Source organism: Rhinoderma darwinii, chromosome 2 (genome assembly GCF_050947455.1).
Source record: "Rhinoderma darwinii isolate aRhiDar2 chromosome 2, aRhiDar2.hap1, whole genome shotgun sequence".
Classification (NCBI taxonomy): domain Eukaryota; kingdom Metazoa; phylum Chordata; class Amphibia; order Anura; family Rhinodermatidae; genus Rhinoderma; species Rhinoderma darwinii.
This window is the reverse complement of record NC_134688.1, coordinates 205,319,058-205,343,573: the sequence shown is the minus strand read 5'-3', so window position 1 is coordinate 205,343,573 and position 24,516 is coordinate 205,319,058.

Below are 24,516 nucleotides of genomic sequence, written 5' to 3'. Positions count from 1 at the left end.
TGGCCCCACGAATCCTGTCAAAGAGCTCGTAGATAAGCGGCAAGGGTACTTGTTTTTGACCGTGATTTGGTTTAAACCACGGTAATCAATGCACGGTCGGAGTGATCCATCCTTCTTCTCCACGAAGAAGAATCCGGTTCTGGCTGGTGAAGTAGACTTCCTGATGAACCCCCTCTCCAGGTACTCCTTGACATACTCCGACATGGCCTGGTTTTCAGGCAAAGAGAGAGGATAAACCCGTCCATGAGGAGGTGAAGCCTCAGGGAGCAACTCTGTAGAACAGTCGTAGGGACGATGAGGAGGAAGGACCTCTGCCTCCTTCTTGCTAAAGCATACTGTGGAGGCAGTCCAGGTAGTTACTGAGGCAGTGGGGAAAGAACATAAGACCCATTGGAGGACCTCTCTGGAATTCTAGTCAAGGACAGGAACGTATGTCCACTTGCATCAACTGGACCGCTGTCTTGAGTTGACCAGTGGGATCCATGGCCTGTGCAAATTGTAACGACTTGCAGGTATGAGGACCCACTGGGCCACTCCACCGTAACAGAGCAGCTGCTGAGCAACAGTCTGTGAGTGAGAGTCAGTAATGCAAAAGTACCTGGAAGGTGAGAAGTGGGTAAATGCCAGACAGTGGGAAGCGGCCTGTGCAGGATGATGATGTGGGGCTAGGGCTCCGGACTTTAGTGCACTGGACACTGGACTTGGCTAGGACATCGTTCTGAAGTAGTGCAGTCGTCCCTGACACTGGACTTGGCTAGGACACCGGACTGGAGTAGTGCAGTTATCTCGGACACTCGGTATGGCACGGGCACCTGACAAGGATGGTGAGGTCATCTCGGACACTCGGTATGGCATGGGCATCGGACACAGATGATCAACTCATCTCGGACACTCAACTTGGCACTGGAACTAAACACAATTACTGGATATGAGAAACAGGATACAGGATATACCTAAGGAACCATGTGCAAGACAAACAAGGTTAGACATAACATTGCTCAGGCAAGGAATGAATGGACAGGGTGCAGTTTTTCGCCCGACATGTCCGCTGTGGAAAACTGGTGAGCAGGCATCATCCCAGGAGACTGCTGCAGCGGCGGTCACATGGGATGAAACGTCATCCCAGGAGGCCGGCCCTCTAACGTCATCCAGGCTGGCATCCCGGGATGATGTTTCATCCCATGTGACCGCTGCTGATCCCAGTTCCAACTGCATCTGCATCCTTAGGATGCAGATACAGTTGAATTGAATGCTGGAGCAAGAGTGACAGCTCCTTGCCCCAGCATTCACTCAAAGTGAGCCGCTCGGCGCAGGCAGGCGTGATGTTGTGACGTCATCGCGCCTGTCTGCGCCGAGTCATTCATAGCACAGACCGGTGGAGAAGGATACTTCACCCGTCATGAGAACGAGGATAGGTAAGTAATTATGTTATTTTTTATTTGTACATATGGGGGGATTATACCGGGTATGGAAGGGGGGCTGATATGGTGGCAGCTATGGGAGCATTTTACTGTATGGGGCAGCTAATCGGGGCCTTATACTGTATGGGAGGACTTATACTGTATGGGGGGCATTATAATGTGGGGGCAGCTACGGGGAGCATTATACTATGGGGGCAGCTATGGGGGCATTATATTGTGAGGGCAGCTATGGGGGGCATTATACTGTGAAGGGGCAGCTATGGTGGCATTATACTGTGAGGGGACAGCTATGGGGAGCATTATATTGTATGGGGCAGCTATGGGGAGCATTATACTGTGTGGGGACAGCTATTGGGAGCATTATACTATGGGGCATTATACTGTGTGGGCTAAGCTATGGGGAGCATAATACTGTGTGGGGGCAGCTATGGGGGTCATTACACCGTGGAGGCAGCTATGAGGGCATTATACTGTGGGGGCATCCATGGGGACTGTTGGGCAAGGCCGCTGGGTATAGGCGCGGGCAGGGTTCTGGTGGTGTTGGGGAGGGGTAGGGGGGTCCAAGCTGAATTCTTGCACCAGGGCCCATGAGCCTTTAGCTACGCGCCTGCTGCTATTTGTTGTGGATTTTACTTCCCCATTGAATTCAATGGGGAAAACCCGCAACAAATAAGCAGTGTTTACGCAAATACAATTGACTTGATGTGGAATAAAATTGCAGGTCAATTTCTGAGCGTTTTTTCCGCTCAGTATTTGTGCATGAGACTTGTTTTACCTCATCCACTTTGTTGCTACTGTGTTATGCTGCGGATTTTCCGCAGCATAATACAGGTATTACAATACAGGTATACACCATATTTACGCAATGTGTGAACTTACTTTAGACTGCTGGTTTAGAGAATACAGAACAGATGTATCTCCAAAAGTAAAACAATTTTTTAATAAAGACTAATTACAAAGACACATTGACTAATCTATTTAAAAAAAAAAAAAAATATGTCCTCAAATATGACCACGGCCTTTAAAGGGTTGTCTGGTTTTAGAAAATTCATTTTATTTTCTGTATAATTAGAAAATTGTAGACGTTTTAATTTAATTTCTCTATTAATTTCTCTGCTTGCTGTTATTTAGTAGGAATATTCATTGTTCACTTCCAATGGATAAAATTCTGTCTATTGTCATTGTGATGGACACACAGGTGCACGGCTCATTAGTTACAGGCCTTATGTACACGAGCGTATTTCACGTCCGTGATACGCGCGTGAAAATCACGCACGTCGCACGGATCTATGCAAGTCAATGGGGCCATTCAGACATTCCGTGTTTTGCACGCAGCGTGTGTCTGCTGCGTGAAACTCACTGCATGTCCTATACTTGAGCGTTTTTTGCGCATCACGCACCCATTGAAGTCAATAGGTGCGTGAAAATCACGGACAGCACACGGACGCACATCCGTGTGCTGTGTGTGATTCGCGCAACAGTTGCTCAAGAAATTATGGGAAAAGGAAAACCACCTCCTTCATTTCATTTTGTAAACGTAAAAACCGCGTGACATAAGGATGCCATATGCACGAAAATAACGCAGACACGCACCAAACACTTATGACACACGGAACTGCAACGAGCGCAAAATGCTGCGTTTTTTACACGCGCAAAATGTACGCGTTCGTGTGAATTAGGCCTAAGGGTATGTGCACACACACTAATTACGTCCGTAATTGACGGACGTATTTCGGCCGCAAGTCCCGGGCCGAACACAGTGGAGGGAGCCGGGCTCCTAGCATCATAGTTATGTACGACGCTAGGAGTCCCTGCCTCTCTGCAGGACAACTGTCCCGTACTGTAATCATGTTTTCAGTATGGGACAGTTGTCCTGCAGAGAGGCAGGGACTTCTAGCATCGTACATAAGTATGATGCTAGGAGCCCGGCTCCCTGCAGTGTGTTCGGTCCGGGACTTGCGGCCGAAATACGTCCGTCAATTACGGACGTAATTAGTGTGTGTGCACATACCCTAAGAGCTGTGTCTTTTAACCATCCCATCACCTGTGTCTCCATCACAATGAAGGTTCCTACTGAAAAACCACAAGAAGAGATATTAAAAACAAAAAAGAATTAATACAGAAAGTATATAAAAATGTTTATAATCCTTAATTATACAAAAAATAACATTCATCTGCTTAAACCGAACAACCCGTTTAGGGGAAAACTGAAACGTGCAGCTGTAATGTGTTCTTGTAATCACTTTCACTAGGGATATGAATTGTAGTAATAGCTCTTTGACAATTACAGTTGCATTGTGTGTGATATTATGTTTCTTGTATTTGATATTATGTATTTTGTGTTTGGTTTAAGTGAAACATTATATTTAATAGATATTTAATAGGTGACACAATTCTTGGGTATAAAATACCCTTAGTTACTCCACGTCATTATGCATTATGATGGGGTGTCTTTCCTCGAAAAGTTGCGTGACTATCAACTTTGATGTGTGAGACCTCAGCATACTCTGTTTCAAATAATGACAAGACTTATAGACAGTGGCAGATTAAGTGTACACTGGGCTGTTGACACAACTTGGGCCCCCTCCCTCCTTCTCACACCTATCTCTAGAACCAGGCCCCCTAAACCCTGTTCTAGCTCTTTCTGCTATCGCTGCCTCTCAACCACTTCCTGAACATGGACTTTCACTAACTCATAGTAGTGAATGGCAGTTACGGAAGCAGCGTAGCATGTGAGCTACGCTGTTTCCGCAACTACCATTCAGTTCTATGGGACACGGAAAGAGTGTACCAGAACCAAGCTCAGCACATAAATACAACATCAGAACAAATCTCAGTATATATATACGTCACCAGAACCAACCTCAGAACATATATACAGTACTAGAACAAAGCTCACTACATATATACAACATCAGAACTGAGCTTAGTACATAAATACAGCCCCAGAACCAAGCTCAGTACATAAAAACAGCTCCAGAACCAAGCTCAGTACATAAATACAGCCCCAGAACCAAGCTCAGTACATAAATACAGCCCCAGAACAAAGATCAGTACATAAATACAGCACCAGCATAAATACAGCTCAATTTAGTGCAACCCCTGCTGTATAGGTTTGTATGGATAAAAGTACAAATCTAAAAAAAAAATTAAGAGAAGCTCCAGGCACATGCTTGTAAAAACAAATACTAATCATTATATAGAAGCCATGATTCTGCTTCCAACAAGGCATAAAGCCACTGTGTAAGTTATTTGGCTGGGGAGATTTGCATCTTTATATCCCCCAATACTTCTACAAAATTTTATTTAGAAGTCTGCTGGGGGGGGGGGGGGGGGGGTTGTTCTCATCCCGGCTGTGTGATGACTGACAGCTGGTGATCAGCTCAGCACTGCTGTATGCAGTATTGAGCCCTGAAAACCAATGTGCAATGAGGAACTGTTCTGCCACTAGTCCTGTGCTTTCACCTGACCACCAATAATGCATGTTTTGCTATTTCTACGGTTGTCTGTACATTATGTAACCAGAGGCGTAGCTAGGTTCTCTAGCACCCGGGGCAAAGATTCAGTTTGGCGCCCCCCCCAACCTCTTTCCCGACATCTCCTTCCCCCTCGCCATGTTTGTTTTCTCTACCAATCAATGACGTGTCATTTCTTTTCCACATTTTTTTATGTAACTCGAGCATAAAAACATTTGTACATTTTACAAGCAATATAGTTCACAACACCAGAACCAAGCTCATTACATATACACAGCACCAGAACAACCGAGCTCATTACATATATACAGTACCAGAACCAAGCTCAGTACATAAATACAGCATCAGAACCAAGCTTAGTACATAAATACAGCTCCAGTACCAAGCTCTGTACATATTTACAGCACCAGAACACAGCTCATTACATATATACAGTACCATAACAAAGCTCAGTACATAAATACAGCTCCAGAACCAAGATAATTACATATAAAATAGCACCAGAGCAAAGCTCAGTACATAAATACAGCTCCATAACCAAGCTCAGTACATAAATACAGCCCCAGAACCAAGCTCAGTATATATATATATATATATATATATATATATATATATATATAGTACCAGAACCAAGCTCGGTACATATATACAACACCAGCACAAATAACGCTCAATTTAGTGCCACCCCTGCCGTATAGGTTTGCACTAAATTGTTTCCAGCTCCCAGCATGGCCCGAACAATAGTAAGGATATGCTGGGAGTTGCTGCTTCCCGAAAAAAAATCATACCACCCATCATTTCGCTACAGATCATACAGTGACTACAGTACTGATTAGAAGCCGAATAAACATTTAAATTAAGTGACTTACCGGTGACTTCATTTCAGATTCTAGTTCTTCTTTTTCTATTTTCTTCTCCATCCGGTCCAGACCTCTATGACTTCTCCCAGCCATGACCCATTTCTGCAGTTTTCCGATCAGATGTCTTGGGATCTCACTTTTCAAACATTTCTGCATCTATAAACAATGATAAAGTTATCATGGTGCCGCACAATACGTCCCTATATATAATAGTACAATACACTGCACCTCTAATTAAAATAACGCCATACACTAAGTCCCTGATTATAATAGCACCATACACTGTGTCCCACACACACACACACACACACACACACACACACACACATAGTGCTCCCTGTATATAGTTCCCCATAGAGCCCCCTACAGGTAGTGCTTCCATAGAAAGTGCACCCATAGAGCCCCCTGTAGATAGTGCCCCACATATAGCCCCCTGTTGATAGCGCTCTACATATAGCCCCCTGAAGATAGCACTCTACATTTATCTCCACCTATATATAGTGCCCTACATATCGTCCCCCTGTAGATTATATCCCACATACAGCCTCCCCTGTAGATTGTGCCCCACATATAGACCCCTGTAGATGGCGCTCTACATATAGCGCCCTACATATAGTCCCCCTGTAGATTGTGTCCCACATAAAGCCTCCCCTGTAGATTGTGTCCCACATAAAGCCTCCCCTGTAGATTGTGCCCCACATATAGCCCCCCTCCTGTAAATAATGCCGCCCACACTTTTTAGTTGAAAACATCAAAATTTACATACTCACCGTGATCCCGTTCCCACTCTGTCCTGTGTCAATGCAGGCCTGCTCTCTTCTGAGCAGGTCTGCTGGGGCTGAGCGACGTCATCACGCCGCTTGCATCGTTGAAAGGTGCAGATTGGCAGGGCAGGATGACATGCCCCGTCAATCAGCGCCCTTCAACAATGGAAGCGGTGTGATTATGTCATCATGCCGCTACCATCGTTGATTGGAGGGGCAGAATGACTTCCCCTGCCAATCAGCGCCTTTCAACAAGTTGAAAAACGCTGATTGGCGGGACAACTTATTCTGCCCTGCCAATCAGCGTCATTGTAAGGCGCTGAATGGTCGGGCATGGAACGTACCCGGCCATTCAGTGCTTATGCATGTAATTGTACCTGCGTTCTATAGACGCAGGTACAATTAGTGTAGGAGGGGGTGGCGGCGGCTGGTTTAAGTTGCTCCACCACCCCCTCAGAGAGGCAGCAGGGTGGACGGTGCGGCCCTATTCCCTCTCAGCCCGCCCCTCCTCCCCATTAGCAGCGCGCTGCAATGTGTTTTTTAAAAAATGATGTGCGGTTCGGGCGGCCATGGGCCCCCCGAACCGCCCATATGATAATCCGCCACTGCTTATAGATAAAGAGGACTCTGCAAAAAAAGCGGACTCTGTCCTCTGAATTCTACTAAAATGTGATTAATATTTATGTATTGAAATATCCGGAAGATAAGACTGGTTTTCGGCTCTATGAGAATATTCACATAGTGAACGTGCTGAGGTTCTGAATCCGGCTTCGGTATAGACTGTGATGTAATTGAGATGTAGACACTCCAGGTGCCATCATATGGCGTCGTAACAAAACACTGTGTTACAGAAGCATTCTGAAACATCCTCATCATATGGCATTCGATGAAACATGACACAATTTCAAGTGTCAGATTCCGTATAAAACTGAGAGAAAAACCTCTGTCTTGGTACAGTATAGAACCATAGACTCCTTTAGGTGTCATATTACGGCTCCTTACATCTTGGAACTTGTACAATACCATCATTTGGCCGTGTGCATAATAGTGACAGGATCCAAATCTCTATTTTGACTAATTCCATTAAATTCATTAATTTATGAATCTTATCATCCCTCTAAATTATTTTACTTTTCCCATAAGAATAAGAATAATAATAAAAAAATAATAATGTTTGAGAACTGGACTAAAATAGCAACGAATGATAATCAGATGTTCAGAAAAGTCATTAGGGTGTAATAATATGAAGATGGGTTTTCTCTGAACTAAATATTATCTTTCTAAATCTGACATCTAGTAAGTTATATCTTTGACCCTTGATTGAACCTTTACACTGTTAAATATGTTTTCTTATTTTTACAGATGGCTATTTTTGTATCAAATGCATATTAAATATGTTTGTCTTTTTTTAAACATCCTGGCTTCCAATATTTCATTTAAAGATAAGAAAAATAACATGATGACACAAGTTTCCATTCAGACTTTCTGCGCTGTATATCAAAACTGACATACGTAGCATTCATTTGTCTAAGGCCTTATTCAGACGAACGTGTATTACGTCCGTGCTACGCGCGTGAAAATCACACGCGTCGCACGGACATATGTAAGTCAATGGGGCCGTTCTGACAGGTCGTGATTCACGACATGTCCTATACTTGCCCGTGTTTCGCGCAGCACGCACCCATTGAAGTCAATGGGTGCATACAAATCACGCACGGCACACGGGAGCACTTCCGGGGGACGCGTCGTGATTCGCGCTACAGTTGTTAAAGAGGTAAAGGGAAACATAAAAGCCCCTCCTTCTTTACTGTTTGGTAAACATCAAAACAGAGTGCCATAATGATGCTGGCTGCGCGAAAATCACGCAGCCACGCACCATATACAGATGCCACACTGAACTTTTGCGCGCGCAAAACGCACACGCTCGTGTGAATCCGGCCTTAGTATTATACATATTTCTTAAAAGGGAAATTCCAACACAAATGCAACTTAAACTGAATATCCAGTTATTAATACAATGTTTTTTTAGGTCCAATATTCTGTGCTGTTATTTCTTAATATATGTTTATAGAAGTCAAAGCTCTGTTTCTAAATCACCTATTTAGACCTATAGATAAATAACAACTTTCTAATTGCCTGTAGCCACCACCAGGGGAAGCTTAGGAACCTCCTGCATACTCCTTTATTATCAGCTTCAAGCTATAATAGTATCGGGTTTGCTCCTAAGCTCCCTCTAGTGGTGGCTGTAATCAAAAAGAATGTTATCATTTAACTCTGTGTATATGCAGGGGATTTGAAGTTTTGTATCAGAAAACGAACCACTGGCTGCTATATAATGTAGAATTGTTAGGAAGTAAATAAACACAGAACTTTCTATTTATTTAAATAAAAAAGAAAAATGTTGTCCAAAGGTGGACATTCACTTTAAGCCTGTTTGATCTGCACAAACTTCCATAGAAGTTTTCAGCCCACACATAAAGTCCAAATTTCCACCACTGGTCACATTGATATATTAAATAAGTGTTTAACATTATTTCCTCATTAGAGTACCCTAAAAGTTACCTGTATTAGTATTTATTTTTAAGTGGTGCAGTCTTTTCAGTAATTCAGTAATTTTTAAGGACAACTGAAGTCAAGACATAACTGACAAGCCGGGATTGAAGTGTACATAGTATAATCATGGTTGAAGAATTTTTCCAACTACATGCCATTTTATTACAAACAGCTCACAATGGTATAAAATAAGAAAAGTTATATTCACCATACCAGTCCTCTGCTGGTTTTGTTTATAGGGTTACAGCGATTACGTGTCGTCTTGACATGTGACCGCTGCAACTAATCACTGGCTGCGGAGGTGACGTCCGTGGGGCTGACAGGTTAACATTTTAGCATAAAAAAGCCTTTAAGTTCCTTGTACCAGATCAGAAAAGTAATAAAGTCAAAGAATTTAACCCTGTGAAATATGTTGCAAAAGTGTTTAAGGCATGTAACATTCGGGTCCACCTGCCCTTGTGCTGAACTACAAGTGACACCAGATGAGAAAATCCATTCTACACAAATCAAGCTTGGTCCAAATGTTCCCAAAGTTTCCTCAATGAGTTCCGAAACTTTTGGGGTTTGCAGCGCATGAATTGCGGCCGTCGGCAAGTGCTGGTCGGCATTTTACAGATTAGAAAAATAATCACATGACCACAGGAGGGCTTTCCCATATTGTCTTGCAGGCAGCCTATCCCAAATGCACTGTGGTTATCCATCCCTCTACCCATATATGTTGCTGTCACTTTGACATTACATGCTAGATGGGAATTAACCCCTTAATGACCAGGCCATTTTGCGCGTTAATGACCAAGGATTATTTTTTGTTTTTTCACGGTCGCATTCCAAGAGTCGTAACTTTTTTTTATTCCGTCGACATAGCCATCTAAGGGCTTGTGTTTTGCGGGACGAGTTGTATTTTGTAATTGCACCATATTTAGATGCTTATAATATATCGATTAACTTTTATTAACTTTATTTTAGGAAAGAATTGAAAATAAGCAGCTATTCCAGCATTGATTTTCACCTTATAAATTTACGCCATTCACTATGCAGCGTAAATAACATGTTAACTTTATTCTATGGGTCGGCTCGATTAAGGGGATACCAAATATGTAAAGGTTTTATATGTTTTCCTACGTTTGCGCAATAAAAACCCTTTTAGAAAATAATTACTTGCTTTTGCATCGCCGCATTCCAAGAGCCGTAACTTTTTTATTTTTCCGTCAATGTGGCCGTATGTGGGCTTGATTTTTGCGGGCCAAGGTATAGTTTTCATGAGTACTATTTTGGGATACATAGTACTTATAGATTAACTTTTATTTAATTTTTTATGGGGGGAATGGGAGAAAAGAGAGAATTTTATTATTTAAGTTGTTACGATCGCGGGGACAACATATATGTGTATGTGTGATTTGTTTTGATACTTTTACTAAATAAAACCACTTTTTGGCAAAGTTTTATTTTATTTTGACTGTAATTTTTTTTTTCACAAACCTTAGTTAACTGCTTTACATTTTTTTTTTAGTCCCACCAGGGGACATCACCATGCTATCTGCAGATCGCATATATAATGCTTTGGTATACTTAGTATACCAAAGCATTATTGCATGTCAGTGTAAAACCGACATTTAATTGCGCTCCGATTCCAGCAGGAGCCAGTCTGTGTATAACAGCTGTGCTCCTGCCGCTAATCACGTGAGTACACTGGCAGTACCCACGCGATCAGAGGACGGAGATATCCGTCCTTTTGCGGGAACTAACTCCTGCACAGGATGGATATATCCGTACTTTGTCGTAAAGGGGTTAAAGATTTGGAAAGGGGTTGAATTTAATTTGGATACAGTCCTTGTAGACATCAGAGTCAGACACACGTTTTCAGGGCAATCCGGGTACTTTCGATTTGCAAATAATGTATTCGGACTGATTTGAATCGGACGGTCAATCCAATTGTATCGGACCCGAAGCTAATTTTGGGAACTTCGCTCATTTCTAGTAGTGACATTGCAGCTCTCCATAATTAATAAACAACATGGGTAAATAAATATTTATTTGAGAGTCTGAAGGACTTGTGAGAACCTGGGTTAACCTGGGTTAACAACAGCCATTGAGTGAGGGTCTTCCAGATCCCATGGATATTAACTTCTCAGCGGATGATAGTGAAATGTGCGGAATCTGTTGACAAAATCTTTAAATGTTTAAATTCTCATAATTCCAGTTGTTTAAGCCACATTCTACTCTTTGCTAATGCATTTCATTCTTCGCCTTAAGTGACAATAAGGAGCTGTGTTCACATCAGCGTCGGGTTCCATTCCTTTGAATGGGGAAGTCAAATTCTGCAACAAATGCCATTGTCTTTTGAATTTGCTCCAATTACATTGCGTATTTGCAGCATATTCCAAAGGTAGTTCCCCTGCAGCCAATCAAAGGCTGCAGTGATCATATATGATAAAATGTCATCACACGAGGCCGCTCGGACCCGGAGAAGCTGGACGAGCAGGGACGCATTGCTATGACAGGAGAGGGGAGTATAGGCTTTTTTTTCTGGTGGACGTTTTTCGCAGTGGACAATTCGGGCAAATTAACATACCAAATGAAAGCACCATTTGGTGCAAATATTCAGCCGGATTTCCCTGCATGTTCTAGGTCGTACACGCTGCTTAATTATACACAGTGTATACGATATGTGTCAACATACAATTATTACATGTAATTTCTCTCTAAGGCTTCGTTCACATCTGTGTCAGGGCTCTATTCTGATGTTCCGTCTGAGTTTTCTATCTGAACTGCACCCTGACTGAAACAAACGGAAACCGTAGGTTTCCGTTTGCATCACCATTGATTTCAATGTTGACGGATCCGGTGCCAACGGTTTCCGTTTGTCTCAGTTGTGCAAAGGTTCCGTCGTTTTGACGGAATCAATACCGTAGTCGACTACACTATTGATTCCGGCAAAACAACTGAACCCTTGCACAACTGAGACAAACGAAAAACATTGGCACCGGATCCATCACCGTTGAAATCAATGGTGATGGAAACCCAAACCTATAGTTTCCGTTTGTCAGTCAGGACTGACGGAAAGCTCAGACGGAACGTCGGAACAGAGCCTAAGCATGTAATTGCTTTCCCATATGGAAATTTTCAGCATGTGTGGCTTCTTTCCTTTTGGCATGTTGCCTTTAGGCATTGTGACTTTCTTGCTTTAGATATTTATGTGTGGTAGCATTATATAGAAAATGGTCTGTAGACATGAAAAAGATCTTGTTCCCAGAATTCAGGCTGTGTGCTTTCCTATTCTTTATTGTTTGAGCTGACTTTCTGCTTTCATTTATGAATGGGAAACCCAACTTAAAATCATCTTCTGACATCACAGTGACGTATTAGATGATGCTAATGTTGGGGTCTGTGAGCACAGGTTCCCGGGCGATTCCTAAATTTTAAAAAAGCACCCATTTATTGCTAGTTACGCACCCCTAATACAGGAAGTTTTTTGATCATTGCATTTCAAACACCAAAACTTTTTTATTTTTCTGTAAATATAGCTGTTTGAGGGCTTGTATTTTTGCAGGACCAGTATTTTTCAAAGGCACAATTATACATTAACTTTTATTATCTTTTTTAGGGCGACATGGAAAAAAAATTCACCATTCTTTGAAAGGGATTTTATTTTTAATAAAAAGGTCACTGTGTTTTTGGTGCAACTTTATCATTTGTTTTCATTTAAATACTTTTGACTTTTTGAGATACAGCTGCTCTGTATTCTGCATACAAAGCAGCTGTATCTTGCACTGAATCCTGTATCTGTCAGTTCTGCGGGACTGATGGGTTCAGTGTCAGCGAGTCCTGCGTGTCTGACATGCAGAATCCACCTGTAATCTATCACATCTAAGTTCATAATTTAGATGTGATAGATTATAGGTGGATGTATGACACGCAGAGCCCCCTGACACGGAACACTGGACTGACAGATTCAGGTCTTAGTGTACGATACAGCTGCTCTGTATACAGAATACAGAGCAGCTGCATCTCAAAGTAAAAATAATTTTTAATAAAAACTAATTATAAAGTTGCACAAAACACACTGACCTTTTTATTAAAAAAAATCCCTTTCAAATGCGTATATAGCCTTTAAATTACGCTGTTTACCATGTGGTATGAATAACATAATAGGTTTATTCTGCAGGTTGTTACTATTACAGCGATACCAAATTTATATAGTTTTTTTTATGTTTTACTACTTTTGCACAATAAAACATTTCTTTTTAATTTTTTTTTTAAAGTTTTGGTTTTCTATAAGCAATAAAATTTGTATTCTTCTGCCAATGTAGCTGTATGAGGGCTTATTTTTTGTGTTGAAGGACGACTTTTGTTTTTTATTGGTACCATTTTGGGGTACATACGACTTTTTTATGGCTTTTTATCACATTTTTTGGAAGGCAGGATGAACAGAAAACAGCAATTCTGGAATTGTTTTTTATTTTATTTTTTTAAGTCGTTCACTGTGCGGGTTAAATAATGTAATCGTTTTATAGTTCGGTTCATACGTTAATTATGTGTAGCTTTTTTCATTTCTTCAGTTTTTTCATAATAAAGCATTTGGTAGGGGGGAAAATAGCTTTTTTTAATTTTGGATTTATAATTTACTTATTATAACCTTTATTAAACTATTTTTTACTTTATTTTAGTCCTACTATGGGTCCTTACTATGCAATTATTTGATCGATTTTATAATGCACTGCAATACCTCTGTATTGCAGAATATAATGCCTGACAGTATAAAACTGTTTCTAGATTGAGTGGAGGTGGGGCTTGAATGACTCAAATTACTTAAATGCTTTAAAACGTACCTAAATTTTCAGGCAACTTTTTTAAGAATCAGTTGACACGTATGCGCATGAGAGAACCCGATTTCTGGCCATTATATAAATCGTATCCTGTATTTTGTTTAGCAGTTTTCCACTCTGCAGGCTCTATCGCAAATTCTCAGTTTCCCTTGAGCTAGTGGGTGGAGCCTAATGACTATCATGTCTTCTATACACTGCCCACATAGAGAAAAGAAGACATTCTGCTCTCCTATCTCTATCTATCACATATATAGAAGCAGCAACATGGAAGAACTTATACAGCAGTGTAGCTGATAATCCAGCACTGAGATGAGATAGAACATTTACTAGAAGCTGCAGCAGTGTCTGTTTGTCTCTCTCTGCCTCGCTTTCTCACTTTGCTCCTGCTTCCTCCCCAGTATCACCTCTTTATAGACTTCTATGAGCAGCATTTAACCTGATCCCCCAGTGAGCTGATAATACAAAGATTTTAGCATGAATGATAAGTGCAGGAGGCAGGCGGAAGCAGAGAAGAGCCTGATAAGTGGAGAAAAATGCATCTTACTCTTCGTCCACAGGTTCACAAGTAGTAATTGATGCTGGACATTACATTTTCCATCGTCTGAACATTAGCAAATTGCTTTTATTCTTTTCTAAATTTGCTGGTCTTGTTTTTATATGTAGTAACTTTTTGTAATGGATTTTTATAGTTTTCTTTGTGGGTATTTGCAAATGCTCTGCCTTGAAGTAAAAAAAAAGTTGTCAATTATAAATCGAAGTTAGAACATTAGAGCCTAACACTTATATGTATGTTTAGAATGTCCAAAATTAATGAACCAGACTGAAGGATATTTACTATGCAAAATGTGCCTGGATTATAGCCAAATTGTACCAAAAAGGGCATACGTGGCATGTGCTAAATTGATTATGTGCATAAGATACTTTTTAAGTCTTCAACAGTTTTAAATAGTGACTAAAAAAGAGTGCGGCCAAGAGGAGTTCTGAAATGCAGAATATTTTTCTCACAGGCATACATTGTATGCATGTACGACACGTGTGAGCGCACCCTAATACTAACACACTAGAAAACTTTTTCCAGTTCGACATAGATTGAGTGTTACCAGAAATTAACACTGTCAGGCCTGTTTTCTCATAATATACAGCACAGGGTCATTTGTTAGTGAGATTGGATTAGCTACATCACTGCACAACTATTTATCACTGGTTTAGAAACACCAGAGAGCTGCTATATATTCATAGTTACATAGTTACATAGTTACATAGTTAGTACGGCTGAAAAAAGACACATGTCCATCAAGTTCAACCAAGGGAAGGGAAAAGGGAAGGAAAAATTTCTACACATAGGAGCTAATATTTTTTTGTTCTAGGAAATTATCTAACCCTTTTTTAAAGCCATCTACTGTCCCTGCTGCGACCAGCTCCTGCGGTAGGCTATTCCATAAATTCACAGTTCTCACTGTAAAGAAGCCTTGTCGCCTCTGCAGCTTGAATCTTTTTTTCTCCAGACGGAGGGAGTGCCCCCTTGTTTTTTGAGGGGGTTTTACAAGGAACAGGATTTCACCATATTTTTTGTATGTGCCATTAATATATTTATATAAGTTAATCATGTCCCCCCTTAGTCGTCTTTTTTCAAGGCTAAATAGGTTTAATTCTTTCAATCTTTCCTCATAACTTAAATTCTCCATGCCCCTTATTAGCTTCGTTGCTCTTCTTTGTATTTTTTCCAACTCCAGGGCATCCTTTCTATGAACTGGAGCCCAGAACTGAACTGCATATTCTAGATGAGGCCTCACTAATGCTTTGTAAAGTGGCATTATTACATCCCTGTCCCGCGAGTCCATGCCTCTTTTAATACACGACAATATCCTGCTGGCCTTTGAAGCAGCTGATTGACACTGCATGCTGTTATTGAGTTTATGATTTACAAGTACACCCAGATCCTTCTCAACAAGTGAATCCGCCAGTGTAGCGCCCCCTAGGACATATGATGCATGCAGGTTGTTGGTACCAAGATGCATAACTTTACATTTATCTACATTAAACTTCATTTGCCAAGTGGACGCCCAAACACTTAGTTTGTTTAAATCTGCCTGTAATTCATGAACATCTTCCATAGTCTGAACTATATTACATAGCTTGGTGTCATCTGCAAAAATAGAAATAGTGCTATTAATCCCTTCCTCTATATCATCAGATATAGCTTTGTCAATATTGTAGTAATTCACCTGACATTATTTGTTGCATGGTTTTTCAGTCAGAATGAAAATGGAATTCTAGCTCTCCAGGACCATACAAGCCTGGTAACCATAGCACAACAAATGCTGCTGCTAAATGTAATGAAAACCGACTCATACATTCTGTGATGAACCCGAGCATTATGGCCTTGAGCTTGATATGTTTTTATTTAAATACATTTACTTTTTTCCAAGCAAACAAACTTTTATCATATATATATATATACACTACCGTTCAAAAGTTTAGGGTCACTTCGAAATTTCCTTATTTTTGAAAGAGAAGCACAGTTTTTTTCAATAAAGATAACATTAAATTAATCAGAAATACACTCTATAAATTGTTAATGTGCTAAATGACTATTCTAGCTGCAAACGTCTGGTTTTTAATGCAATATCTACATAGGTGTATAGAGGCCCATTTCCAGCAACCATCACTCCAGTGTTCCAATGGTACATTGTGTTTGCTAACTGTGTTAGAAGACTAATGGATGATTAGAAAACACTTGAAAACCCTTGTGCAATTATGTTAGCACCGCTGTAAACTGTTTTTCTGTTTAGAGGAGCTATAAAACTGACCTTCCTTTGAGCTAGTTGAGAATCTGGAGCATAACATTTGTGGGTTCGATTAAACTCTCAAAATGGCTAGAAAAAGAGAGCTTTCATGTGAAACTCGACAGTCTATTCTTGTTCTTAGAAATGAAGGCTATTCCATGCGAGAAATTGCCAAGAAACTGAAGATTTCCTACAACGGTGTGTACTACTCCCTTCAGAGGATAGCACACACAGGAAGATTGGAAAAAAGTGTTATGGACAGACGAATCGAAGTTTGAGGTGTTTGGATCACACAGAAGAACATTTGTGAGACAAAGAACAACTGAAAAGATGCTGGAAGAGTGCCTGACGCCATCTGTCAAGCATGGTGGAGGTAATGTGATGTTCTGGGGTTGCTTTGGTGCTGGTAAAGTGGGAGATTTGTACAAGGTAAAAGGGATTTTGAATAAGGAAGGCTATCACTCCATTTTGCAACGCCATGCCATACCCCGTGGACAGCGCTTGATTGGAGCCAATTTCATCCTACAACAGGACAATGACCCAAAGCACACCTTCAAATGATGCAAGAACTATTTAGGGAAGAAGCAGGCAGCTGGTATTCTATCTGTAATGGAGTGGCCAGCGCAGTCACCAGATCTCAACCCCATAGAGCTGTTGTGGGAGCAGCTTGACCGTATGGTACGCAAGAAGTGCCCATCAAGCCAATCCAACTTGTGGGAGGGCCTTCTGGAAGCATGGGGGAAATTTCTCCCGATTACCTCAGCAAATTAACAGCTAGAATGCCAAAGGTCTGCAATGCTGTAATTGCTGCAAATGGAGCATTCTTTGACGAAAGCAAAGTTTGAAGGAGAAAATTATTATTTCAAATAAAAATCATTATTTCTAACCTTGTCAATGTCTTGACTATATTTTCTAGTCATTTTGCAACTCATTTGATAAGTATAAGTGTGAGTTTTCATGGAAAATTGTCTGTGTGACCCCAAACTTCTGAACGCTAGTGTGTATATGTATATATATATATATATATATATATATATATATATATATATATATATATATATATAAAATGTATTTATATATATACTGTATATACTAGTACTTCTCAATGAATTAGAATATCATCAAAAAGTTTATTTATTTCAGTAATTCAACACAAAAAGTGAAACTCATATATTATATAGATTCATTACACACAGAGTGATATATTTCCAGCATAGATAAAAATGCTGGAAATAGATCACTCTGTGTGTAATGAATCTATATAATATATGAGTTTCACTTTTTGAATTGAATTACTGAAATAAATGAACTTTTTGATATTCAAATTCATTGAGAATGACTAGTATGTGTGTGTATATATATATATATATATATATATATATATATATATATATAATTTATTTTTTTAAATTCAATGATCCATTAAGCAGATATTTATAGACTAGGGTACTACACTGAAGAGGAAAAGCCTGTAGCAAAATTCAAAAGGGCACTACAATTTAAAAGGGGTGGTTATCAGAACACCTATGGGGAGCAATATTTTCTAGTTAAGCCCATGTCAGTCACCATTTTCAAGGCTCACCTTTTGCAGCCCCACCTCTATTAGGAAAATGGGCAACCCCTGCTGGCTGTTTGGCAATCCTATCCAGCCAAGTAGAGGTGGAAACACATGTGTCAAGGCGTCCATACACTTACAATAGCTGTCGGACGAACATTTGTTCAGCTGATAGCTAATCCTTCTGACACCCCCATACCCATGCATTCTCGTTCGGCTAAGTAGGCTTTTGTTTTCAATGGGGAGAGGGGAATAAACTCCCTTATTCCCCATGGATACAAGGGATCGTTTTGGATTTGAACATGCCCAATTCTTCTTTCCCCCGACAACTGCCATCAGGGGAATGTTGGGACACCATGCAGCGAAGCTGCTATAGTGGTGCCATGAAGGATGGGAGTCCCAAATCAATCTTAATCTGGCCCTGATTTTAAAGTCTTGCACATCTGTTCTGTAAGTAACGGTCTTATACTCTGTTCTCTTTGGGATCTTAGCTTCCTTCGTCACAGGAGTTTTTAAAGGATCAGTCACGATCTGCCATGATCCGCTATGATCAGTCATGACCTGTTTCAATTTTCATCCCTTTTTTACTCTATAGCGCAGTATACTATGCCATTCTGACTGTCAAAAAAGCAACACAAACATTTATATCTGTATTTATACAATATTTAGAATATCTATATTCAGTAAGCCAGGCATATTCAGTTCAATGTCTCGGACATACAGATGTAGCAAGTTTTACTTGACTCTGATAACTTGTTGCAGAGTGATATCACACAACAAAAACCATTGAAAAGCCATTGAAAAAGTCAAGTTAAAGTTTCTTGCCACAGTGTATTTATCACGTTTAGAGTCAAGTTAAAGATTGCTGTAAACGGATTTGCTTCCTTAAAGATTCCTATATACATTACAGTAGTTGTTATTCAATGGGACTGGAAAGAACTATTCAAGTGAATAGGAGAAAAGCTGAAGAACTGCAGCACGGCCGCTATACAGTGATCGGTGCGATCTGCTTTCGGCACAACCACTGCATAACTTCCAGTGCCGGAGGCAGCCGGTACAGCTGATCGGTGCGGGGTCCGGGTATCTGACCCCCACTGATCATATACTGTACTGATGACCTATCCTGTGGATAGGTCATCAGTATGACAAACTGTTCCACGCCCTGATAACTCCTTTAATGTTGTCAAAGTAAAGTGATATTGTGCAAAGTCATGAAGCAGCAAAAACAAATTTACATAATATCACAGGATATAGGTAATACACACAATGATGTCACAGTACAGGGATAATGTACATAGCAATATCACACAGCACAGGGATAATGCATACAGTTATGTCACAGTAAAGGCATAATGCACACACTTATGTCACAGTACAGTACAATGTGATGACACAGTAAATGTACAACATGATGTATCAGCACAGTTTAAAATGCTTACAAATGTGACAGGACGGAGATAATGCACACAAGGATAGGCAAAGTAATGTCACAGTACAGGGTAAATGCACATGTGATAACACAACACAGGAATAATGCACAGTGTTGTTGGAAAACAGGATTAACCCCTCCCCGCCACGGCCATTTTTCGGATTTGCACTTTCGTTTTTTCCTCCCCACCTTCCAAAAGCCGTAACTTTTTTATTTTTCCATCAATATTGCCGTATGAGGGCTTGTTTTTTGCGGGACAAGATGTAGATTTTCATAGCACCATTTATTGTTCTATATAAAATAGTGGGAAACTGGAAAAAAATATTTGTGGGGTGGAATAGGAAAAAAACAGCGATTCCTCAATTTTTGGGTGGTTTTGTTTTTGCGGCGTTTACCGTTAACTTTATTCTACGGGTCAATACTATTACAGCATTACCAAATTTATATCTTTTTTTATATTTTACTACTTTTAGGAAAAAACTGATTGTTAAAAATTTAATTTGAGTTTTGTCGCCATATTCTGAGTACCATAACTTTTTTATTGTTCTGTCAATTTTGCAGTGTGAGGGCTTATGTTTTGCGGGGCGAGCTGTAGGATATTGGTACTATTTTGGGGTACATGAGGCTTTTTGATCACTTATAATTTAATTTTTTGTGGGAGATTAGGTAACCACAAAACAGCAATTCTGATGATTTGAATTTTTCCTTTTTTACGGCGTTCACGTGCAGACTAAATAATGATATATTGTAATAGTTCAGACTTTTACGGACGCGTCAATACAAGTTATGTTGATTTTTTCTTTTTTTTTACATCTGTGCTTATGAAAAGTTTTTTTTTAACCCCTTCGCGCTCAGCGGCGTAATAATCAGTCGCGCTAACTGTATCGTTAGCACTCAGCGACGGACTATTACGTTGCGGGAGTAACGGCCATTTCGGCCATCCTCCCGACACATACAGGAGCTGTGACAGCTGCTGTCTCGTACAGCAGCTGTCACAGCTCCTACAGCGGGGACCGATCGCTGTGTCCCCGCTGATTAACCCCTGAAAAGCCATGTTCAATAGTGATCACGGCTTTTTAGCGGTTAAGCTACAATCGCAAGCCTGCTACACGATAGCGGCTGGCGATGGTAACGATGGCAACCGGACACCAAACAATAGCGTCCGGCTATGCCATCGACGGAAGCCTAGTGGGTCCTGACGAAGTCAGGACCCACTATGCTTGCTGTCAGTGAGTAGCTGCCAGCTCTAATACACTGCACTACGCATGTAGTGCAGTGTATTAGAATAGCGATCAGGGCCTCCTGCCCTCATGTCCCCTAATGGGACAAAGTAATAAAGTAAAAAAAAGTTAAAAAAAGATGTGTAAAAATAAGAAAATAAACGTTTTAAAAGTAATAAAAGTAAAAATCCCCCCTTTTCCCTTATCAGTCCTTTATTATTAATAAAAATATATAAACAAACAAATAAACTATACATAATTGGTATCGCCGCGTCCGTAACGGCCTGAACTACAAAATTATTTCATTATTTATCCCGCACGATGAACGCCGTAAAATAAAATAATAATAAACCGAACCAGAATCACAATTGTTTGGTCACTTCACCTCCCAAAAAATGGAATAAAAAGAGATCAAAAAGTCACATGTACCTAAAAATGGTACTGATCGAAACTACAGTTCGTTACGCAAAAAATAAGTCCTCGCACGGCTTTTTTGATGGAAAAATAAAAACTTTATGGTTCTTAGAATATGGTAACACAAAAAGTGAATGATTTTTAAAAAAAAGTATTTTATTGTGCAAACGCCATAAGACATAAAAGAAAACTATAAACATAGGGTATCGCCATAATCGTATCGCCCCGCAGAATAAAGTGAATATGTCATTTATAGCGCACGGTGAACGCTGTAAAAAAAATAATATAAAAAAACAATAGTAGAATTGCTTTTTTTTTGCACCATGCCACTTAAAAATAAAATAAAAACTGATCAAAAAGCCGCATGCACCCCATGAAAACTGCAATGAATTGCTCAAGGGGTCTAGTTTCCAAAATGGGGTCACTTTTGGGGGTTTTCCACTGTTTTGGCACCACAAGACCTCTTCAAACCGGACATGGTGCCTAATAAAAAGGAGGCCTCAATATCCACTAGGTGCTCCTTTGCTTCGGAGGCCGGTGCTTCAGTCGATTACCGCACTAGGGCCACATGTGGGATATTTCTCAAAACTGCAGAATCTGGGCAATAAGTATTGAGTTGCGTTTCTCTGCTAAAACCTTTTGTGTCATAAAAAAATGGTATAAAGAGGATTTTCTGACAAAAAAAAAAATGTAAATTTCACCTCTACTTTGCTCTAAATTCCTGTGAAACACCTAAAGGGTTCATAAACTTTCTAAATGCTGTTGTGAATACTTTGAGGGGTCTAGTTTCTAAAATGGGGTGTTTCATAGGGGTTTCTAATATATGGGCCCCTCAAAGTAACTTCAGAACTGAACTGTAACCTAAAAAAATAAATAAATTAGGCAATATTTCGCTTCTTACATTATACTGATAATGAGCCATGCCCACCCCGAGATGACCCCAGTTTTGACCGTTTGTATAAACGGAGACCCCTATTAGACCGTTTCAGTGCCCGGTTTTCCCAATCATACACCCCGAGACGTGTATTTCTATTGATGAGTCCTTGGTAGATATTAAAGGGAGGGTTAAATTCCGCCAGTACCTGCCGGGTAAGAGGGCAAGGTATGGAGTGAAGATGTATAAGCTGTGCGAGAATGCATCAGGGTATACCTACAGATTTAGGATATATAAAGGGAAGGACACCAGTATTCAGCCCCCAGAATGCCCCCCCCCACCCTTACTGGGAGTTAATGCAAAAATTGTGTGGGATTTGGTGCACCCACTGCTGGACCAGGGTTACCAAATCTACATGGATAATTTTTATACCAACGTCCCACTCTTCAACTGCCTCTACCTGGATAATTTTTATACCGGCGTCCCACTCTTCAACTGCCTCGCTTCCAGAAGTCCTGCGGCATGCGGCACTGCTAGAAGAAATCTGAGAGGCCTCCCTAAGACTCTGCTTGGGCAAACAAGAAGGGGTGAGAGCAGGGCACATTCTACAGCAACATATTGTGTGTCAAGTACAAAACAAGAGAGATGCCACACCAGTACCCATGTACCTGTACGAGGTACCAGTACAGAGACCCCAAAACCAGACTGCATCCTGGACTACAAGAGGTACATGGGAGGGGTGGACTTGTCAGATCAAGCCCTGAAGCCCTACAGCGCCATGCGGTGTGGTATAAGAAGCTGGCCGGGCACATCATACAGATGGCATTGTACAATGTGTACGTGCTACATCGATGTACAGGACAGAGGGGAACTTTCCTGGAATTTCAAGAGGTGGTTATCAAGAACCTAATCTTTAGGGACCAGGAAGGGGGGGGGCACCCAGTACTTCTGGAAGCGAGGCCACACGCATCGTACCAGGGCAACACTTTCCAGGAGAAGTTCCCCAAACTGGCAAGAAGGGAAAAAGTCAAAAGAGGTGCAAAGTCTGCTATAAGAGGGGGATAAGGGAGGACACAATATATCAATGTAACGCGTGTCCCGAAAAACCAGAGCTCTGTATGTAAGAGTGTTTTAAAATTTATCATACATCCCTTGGTTTATAATTTACCCCAATTATACTTACCCTGATGTACTCCGCACAGCTTATCCCCCTCATCTTTCCCTTCTGAGCCCTGCTGCGTGCCCAGGCAGCTGATAACAGCCACATGTAGGGTATTGTCGTACCCGTGAGAACCAACATTACAGTTTATGGGGTGTATGTCTCCAGTCAAAATGCTCACTACACCTCTGTATGAATGCCTTAAGGGTGTAGTTTTTAAAATGGGGTCACTTCTTTGAGTTTCAACTGTACTGGTACCTCAGGGGCTTCTGCATACATGACTTCGCACCAGAAAATCCCCAGTAGGCCAAATGGTGGTCCTTTCCTTCTGAGCCCTCCCATGGGCCCAAACGGCAGTTTATCACCACAAATGGGGTATTGCTGCACTCAGGACAAATTGCGCAACAGAATGGGGTATATTATTTCTTGTGAGAATAAGAAATTTTCAGCCAAAACGACATATTATTGGAAAAAATAAATTTTGTTTTAATTCCCAGCCCAATTCAAATAAGTTCTGTGAAAAAATTATGGGGTCAAAATGGTCACAACACCCATAAATTAATTCCTTGAGGGCTGTAGTTTCCAAAATGGGGTCACTTTTGGTGGGTTTCCATTGCTTTGATACCTCTGGGGCTCTGCAAATGCGACATGGCACCCGAAAACCAATCCAGCAAAATCTGGACTCCAAAGAACAAATAGCGCTCCTTTCCTTCTGAGCCCTCCCATGGGCCCAAACGGCAGTTTATCAACACAAATGGGGTATTGCCGCACTCCGGACAAATTGGGAAACAAAATGTAGTCTTTTATTTCTTGTGAAAATAAGACTTTTTGAGCTAAAACTAAAAAAATTTTTTTTTTTTAATTCCCAGCCCTATTCAAATAAGTTCTGTGAAGAAACTATGGTGTCTAAATGGTCACATTACCAATAAATGAATTCCTTGAGGGGTGCAGTTTCCAAAATGGGGTCACTTCTGGTGGGTTTCTATTGCTTTGATACCTCTGGGGTTCTGCAAATGCGACATGGCACCGAAAACCAATCCAGCAAAATCTGCACTCCAAAGAACACACAGCGCTCCTGCCCTTCTGAGGCCTCCCATGGGCCTAAACGGCAGTTTATCGCCACAAATGGGGTATTGCTGTACTCAGGAGAAATTGGGCAACAAAATGGGGTATTTTGTT